The sequence below is a fragment of the Myotis daubentonii genome, chromosome 2, assembly GCF_963259705.1.
Source record: "Myotis daubentonii chromosome 2, mMyoDau2.1, whole genome shotgun sequence".
NCBI lineage: Eukaryota > Metazoa > Chordata > Mammalia > Chiroptera > Vespertilionidae > Myotis > Myotis daubentonii.
Window position 1 is genome coordinate 206,655,761 of NC_081841.1, and position 7,567 is coordinate 206,663,327.

Genomic DNA, 7,567 nt, shown 5'->3' on the forward strand with positions numbered 1-7,567 from the left:
ATTTGGGCTCCTATATAATGACATGATCCATCAAAGTCTTACAATAATATTTTCAGCATTATTTTAGTAAGATTCAGTTGAATCGAATTACCTGTCTATGGTTAGGCACCAAATCAACACATCTGAGGCAGGTATAAAGCTTGTTCCCAATGCTTCCTTTCATTGAAATTTTCAAACTCCTGCCAGATCCTGACCTGGTCCTGAGGACTGTGTCTTCCTGGGTTAAATCGGTTCAGACAATGAGCCATTGGATCAGAACCCACTGTGGGCGCCATGTGCTATGCCCGTGCCCCTGGGCATAAGCTGGGTGGCCACTGGGGTGGGACTCGAGTTTATCACTCAGTGCTCTTATTCCCATCACGTAAAACCACCTTCTGAAAGACCACTTGAATATTCAGAGAGTGGAATTTCAAACTATAGGTATAGAGTTATAGACTTTAGTGAATTTTAGCAACTATTCTGCTCTTTTAAAATGGAGATGATTGATCTTTCATCAGGAGACAATAATGGCTATCATTTCCTGGGTGCCTACCATGTGCCAAGCGTGGTGCAAAATACTTAGCTCACACAGACTCTCTCTGTCCATTGTAGCAGGATGTTAATCTGAATTTTCCAGTGTCCTCCAGGGATCTGGCAGAGGCTTCAAAGCTTGAGAACAAAAAGTGCCAGGCTATCTATGCAAAACCGGTTCTACCACCATCACCCCTCACCCACCCCCAGGCCATGAAAGAGAAAGTGAAAAATCCACCAGAGAGAGCTGGGCAGAGAGCCTTCCTTAGAGACAGCTCTGTGCTGTGCTGTCTGCTCCCCTTTTTTCCCCTGCCCACCCCCAAAGCCCCATCTACAAGATGGGCTCTACAGGCACACAGAGAGGCCGACCTGATGCTTTCTCAATGCTGCGACATTCTATACTTTTCTTTAGAATTGTTCTTCACTGCCCTTGGATGGATTATTGAGTCCATAGCCTTGCTTGTCCCTTTCAGATATTAACCAGTCCAATATCAAAACACTAAGCACACACTTAATTCCCAGGGTGTCTGCTCCTTAGCGTTGACCTGCCTCAGGCTGGGAGGCCTGCACTGTGCCTGGACCCAGGTCAACTTCCTTTCTGTCCCCCCTCCCCTACTTACTGCACTGCTTTGAGGTTCAAGGGAAGAGAGGGAGAAGAGCCCAGTGGCTGAAAAGGTTGGAACTGACTGGGACAGTGATTATCTGCCCACTTAGGTAGGGCAGAGGGCCAAATACTGACTGACTCACCGTCTCCTAGCGTCCTTTTGTGGGGATCTTAGAGACCCCCACTGGGCACAACCAGTTATAATGCCCAGGCCTGGCCCCTCTGACTTCTTATGCATTCCGAGCCCCTGTGGGTCAGGATTGCTGCCATATCCCCTTCCTCCCCAGGGGGGTCTCTTTTTGTCTTTCAGCCACTGGCCCAGGGAAACCATCACCCCAATCTCTCTTCCCTCTGCCTTCATGGAAACTCAGCCAGTCTCTGGCTTTCAGAACTTTTATAACCCGGGTGGCATGGCTCAGAGGTTGAGCATCTACCTATGAACCAGGAGGTTATGGTTTGATTTCCAGTCAGGGCACAGGCTGGGGTTGTGGGCTTGATCCCCAGTGTGGGTGGGGTGGGCAGGAGGCAGCCGATCAACAATTCTTTCTCATCATTGATGCTTCTATCTCTTCCTCTCTCTCTCCCTTCCTCTCTGAAATCAACAATAAAAAAATGTATTTTTAACGAGAACTTTATAAAACAGGCATAAGTCAGGCCCCAGTCCACGTGTTCTCTCTGAGCATCAGGTTTTCCAATATTTTCTGGGGACCGTCTCCACTGGCCTGAAGCAGGTGAGACGTGGAAGAGGAACCTCTTTTCCTATCCCCTGGGGGAAATACACTACCAGCCTCTCGAATGAACTTACAGTTTTTTATATCTTTCTTTAAAGGACTTTATATTTTTGGAGTAGTTTTAAAGTACACAGCAAAATTGAGAGGGATTTCCATTAAACCTCCTGCCCCGACACATGCATAGTCTCCCCTATTATCAACATCTCTCACTAGAATGGTACAACGGAGGGACCTACATTGAACATCACTATCACCCAAGACCATGGTCAACATTAGGTTTCACTCTTGCGTTTGTACATTCTATGGGTTTGGACAAGTGTATAATGACTGGTGTCCACCATTATAACATCATACAGAATATTTTAATTGCCCTAAAAATCCTCTGTGTTCCACTTGTTCATCCCCTCCTCTCCTAACCCCTGCTGACCATGAACTTTTTACTGTGTCCATTGTTTTCCCTTTTCTAGAATGTCATAGAGTTGGAATCATGCAGTGTGTAGCCTCTTCAGATTCACTTCTTTCATTTAGCAATATGCAGTTAAGGCTCCTCCATGTATTTTCATGGCTTGATAGCACATTTTTTAGCCTGAATAACATTCCATTGTGTGGATGGGCCATCATTTATTTATCCATTCACCTACTGAAGGAAATCTTGGTTGCTTCTGAGTTTTCCAAGTTTGGGTAATTATGAATAAAGCTGCTATAAACATCCATGTGCAGGTTTTTTATGTAGACATAAGTTTTTAACTCCTTTGGATGAATACCAGGGAGTGCGATTGCTGGAACGTATGGTAAGAGTGTGTTTAGTTTTATTAGAAACCGCCAACCTGTCTTCCAAGCGGCTGCACCATTGTGCATTCTCACCGGGAATGGGGGGGAGCTCTGTTGCTCTGCGTCCTCACGAGCGTTTGGTGTGTTAGTGTTCCAGATCCTGGCCATTCTGATAGGTGTGCAGTGGTATCTCCTTGCTGTTTTAAGTCTTCTACGTCTTTTTTTTTATTTTTTATTTTTTTTTATTTTTTATTGCTTAAAGTATTACAAAGGGTATTACATATGTATCCATTTTTCCCCCCACCCTAGACAGTCCCCTAGCCTCCCCTAACCCCCAGTGTCTTATGTCCATTGGCCATGCTCATATGCATGCATACAAGTCCTTTGGTTGATCTCTTACCCCCCTACCTCCTGCCCCCCAACCCTCCCCGGCCTTCCCGCTGCAGTTTGACAACCTGTTTGAGGCAGCTCTGCCTCTGTATCTATTATTGTTCAAAAGTTTATAATGGTCTCTATTATCCATGAATGAGTGAGATCATGTGGTATTTTTCCTTTATTGACTGGCTTATTTCACTTAGCATAATGCTCTCCAGTTCCATCCATGACGTTGCAAATGGTAAGAGTTCCTTCCTTTTTACAGCAGCATAGTATTCCATCGTGTAGATGTACCACAGTTGTCTAATCCATTCATCTACTGATGGGCATTTAGGCTGTTTTCAGATCTTAGCTATGGTGAATTGTGCTGCTATGAACATAGGGGTGCATATATCCTTTCTGATTGGTGTTTCTGGTTTCTTGGGCTATATTCCTAGAAGTGGGATCACAGGGTCAAATGGGAGTTCCATTTTCAGTTTTTTAAGGAAACTCCATACTGTCTTCCATAGTGGCTGCACCAGTCTGCATTCCCACCAGCAGTGCACAAGTGTTCCTTTTTCTCCACATCCTCTCCAGCACTTGTTGTTTGTTGATTTGTTGATGACAGCCAGTCTGACAGGTGTGAGATGGTACCTCATTGTTGTTTTGAATTGCATCTCTCGGATGATTAGTGACTTTGAGCATGTTTTCATATGTCTCTTGGCTTTCTGAATGTCCTCTTTTGAAAGGTGTCTATTTAGGTCCTTTGCTCATTTTTTGATTGGATTGTTTATCTTCCTTTTGTTAAGTTGTATGAGTTCCCTATAAATTTTGGAGATTAGGCCCTTATCAGATATGACATTGGCAAATATGTTTTCCCACACAGTGGGTTTTCTCGTTGTTTTGTTGATGGTTTCTTTTGCTGTGCAGAAGCTTTTTATTTTGATGTAGTCCCATTTATTCATTTTCTCTTTAGTTTCAAGTGCCCTAGGAGCTGTATCAGTGAAGAAATTGCTTCGGCATATGTCTGAGATTTTGTTGCCTTTGGATTCTTCTAGAATTTTTATGGTTTCTTGTCGTACATTTAAGTCCTTTATCCATTTTGAGTTTATTTTTGTGTATGGTGTAAGTTGGTGGTCTAGTTTCATTTTCTTTCATATATCTATCCAATTTTCCCAACACCATTTATTGAAGAGACTATCTTGGCTCCATTGTATGTTCTTGCCTCCTTTATCAAATATTAATTGAGCATATTGGTTTGGGCCGGTCTTCTACGTCTTGAAGCAGGATTAGGGTAATAGGGTAATGGTGCAAACAGGTTTGGGGCTAGCTCTCCACAAGTCTTGCAGAGCTGGCCAACAGCCAGATTGAGAATGGGGAGTCCTGGACACCTGCTGTTCTCAGCTTTGGGTCCTTGATCCAAACTCTCATTACACTTAAATTAACCTGTGGGTAGGAATTATTATTATTACAAATTATGAAACCAAGACTCAGAAAAGTTAAGTTGCCCAAGTGTGTATGACCAAGGAATGGTGAAATGAAATTCTGCTGAATGCCTTCTCATTATTTCCAAGACCCAAACAAAGTGTTTTGCGGGTGGGGGTGGGAGGGTGGGGGTGGGAATCATGACTTGAGCCTGTCTTTTAGCATTTTTATTACAGGTATGGAAAACCATGTTCTTGAAGACAGCTTTATAAGCAGGTCAGACTCCATCTGTTGTATGGTTCAGGATGAAGTGGGCTTTGTCTTTCTTAACTTTAAATAATTTTTTCTTTTTCTCCTCCTCCTCCTCCTCCTCCTCCTCCTCCTCCTCCTCCTCCTCCTCCGTCTCTGTCTCCTTCTCCTTCTCCTTCTTCTTTTTGTTAATCCTCACCTTACGATATTTTCCCATTGATTTTTAGAGAGAGTGGAGGGGAGGGGGAGAGACAGAGAGAGAGAAACATTGATGTGAGAGAGACACATCATTGGTTGCCTCCCACACAGGCCCTGACTAGGGCTGGGGATCGAGCCTGCATCCTAGGTACGTGCCCTTGAACGAAATTGAACCCAGGACCCTTCAGTCCATGGGCCGACACTCTAACCACTTAGCAAACTGGCTAGGGCAATAATTTTTTTATTTTTCAATTATAGTTGACATACAATATTAGTTTCAGGTGTACAACCCAGTAATTAGACACATAATTTTCTAAGTGGTCATCCTGATAAGTCTAGTACCCACCTGGCACCATCCATAGTTATTACAGTATTATTGACTATATTCGCTATGCTGTACATCCCCATGACTATTCTGTAACTACCAATGTGTACTTCTTAATCCTTTCAACCTTTTCCACTCATCCCCTCACCTCCCTCCCATCTGGCAACCATCAAAATGTTCTCTGTATCTATGAGTCAGTTTCTGTTTTGCTTGATTGTTTATTTTGTTTTTTAGATTCAATTGTTGATAGATATGTATTTATTGGCTTTTTATTATTCACGAAGCTTTATTTATTCTCAAATCCAAGGTCATCTGGACTGTAGGCGAATCCTTTTTGGTTCCCAGAGTTTAGAACAAAGGGTCAGGATACCCTACAATCTCAAAAGTTTATTTTTCCATCTGAACTGGTAAATAGGGACATTTAAGAAAGTGTAAATGAAGCATATTAATAACATCTCCTCAGAACAAGAAATACAAGGAGTTTTTTAAGCTAGTTTATGACTTTTATCTCTTTTCTTTTTTGCACGGAGCCTGTTCCCGCAGCCCAGCCTTCCCAGGTCCCCCACTGGGACAGAGGGATCCCATCCACAGCTGGCCCCGAGTTACCTTAGTTGTCCCTCTTAGAATCTTTACTTTCTAAATGTTGAAAACTTGAGCTGGAAGAAAAGAATTTCAGGCTAGAGCAGAGGAAGAGACAAGGGCCGGGCTATGAGGAGTTGCTTAGGATGCGACAGCGGCACGGATCCATCAGCTACCTGGTGCCAACCACCTCGGCTCTCTCTCTGCACTGATTTGTGCAGAGCCAGCAAAACGGACATTGGTCACAACCACTCTTCGAGTGCAAGTGAAGTAACACCATTCCTGGAGGTCATTCTGTGGAGTGTTACTGAGATGCACGCTAGCAGGGTGTGCAGACCCAGAGGCCAGAGCTGAGGGGAGCCTGGGTGGGAATTCCAGTAACAGTGCAGCATCGTGCATTTTCTTAAGAATGACCGATAAAGTTTGTCTAAAATGAAAATTATTTCCTATAAACACAATTATAAAGAGAGTATATTTACATGTAATATTATGTTCTGTATAGTTATAGTTATACAATATTTAATATAAAATAGTGATAAATATAAAAACTAACTAAATTCAAAAACTGTAATTCTAAGCCAATTCCAAACAAATGAAAATGCATGTAATGAATCTGTAGGTTTGCACAGAAATTCAGGAACAAGGTCTTCTCAGTTCGTACCAAATAGGTCACTATTTATGCCATTGCAGCCCTGGCAGAGTTTCTGTAGCCTCCTCACCATAGGTGCGCCCACGGCAGCCCCTTCACACCACAGCTAGGGGCCTGGGAATTCCATCTTCTTGTCTTGCTCCAACCACCTTTTACAATGCACCGGATATAGAATGGATGCTTTACATATATTTGTGTGTATTCATGCACATATACGTGTATACTTATTTCAGCAGAATAAATGACTGAGTTTATGCTTTGTAAGGGAAATCTGTTGTGGTGAGAGACAAAATTTGACTTTAGAAGCCTTGATAAGCTATGAAGTCTTGAGCATTACTAAGAGTTAAAACAGGAATACGACAGTGAACTTTTTGATAACTTAAAATTTTTATTGCCTCTAAGTATTTGAGATGTATAGCTAGAAAAAGGACTGAATTTGGATCAAATTCAGCCTTGATCGAAGCAAACAACGACTAATGATTAAAATGTGACAAAAACCTTTCTGTATTTAATGAAAAATTTTAAGCCAACAAATAACATAATGATAAAAATAAGACCATTTATATTGCCTGGCATTCAACCGGGTCATTGTGTAAGGCAGGAAAACAAAAGTACTTAAGCTTTGGTTTTTATATTTTAATAGGAGGTGTCAGGGTCTAGAAGAAATAATTTGGATCTTATGTAATATTAACATTGGTTGTTGGAACTCCCATTTGACCTAGTGATCCCATTTCTAGGACTATATCCAAAGAAACTAGAAACACCAATCAGAAAGGATATATGTACCCCTATGTTCATAGCAGCACAATTTACCATAGCTAAGATTTGGAAACAGCCTAAGTGCCCATCAGCAGATGAGTGGTTTAGAAAACTGTGGTACATCTACACAATGGAATACTATGCTGCGGTAAAAAAGAAGGAATTTTTACCATTTGCAACAGTATGGATGGAACTGGAGAGCATTATGCTAAGTGAAATAAGCCAGTCAGAGAAAGATAAATATCACGATTTCACTCATTTATGGAATATAATGAACAACATAAACTGATGAACAAAAACAGATCCAGAGACAGAGAAGCATCGATCAGACTGTCAAACCTCAGAGGGAAGGTAGGGGAGCGTGGGAGTAAGGGCAAGCGGTCAACCAAAGGAGTTGTATGCATGCATATAAG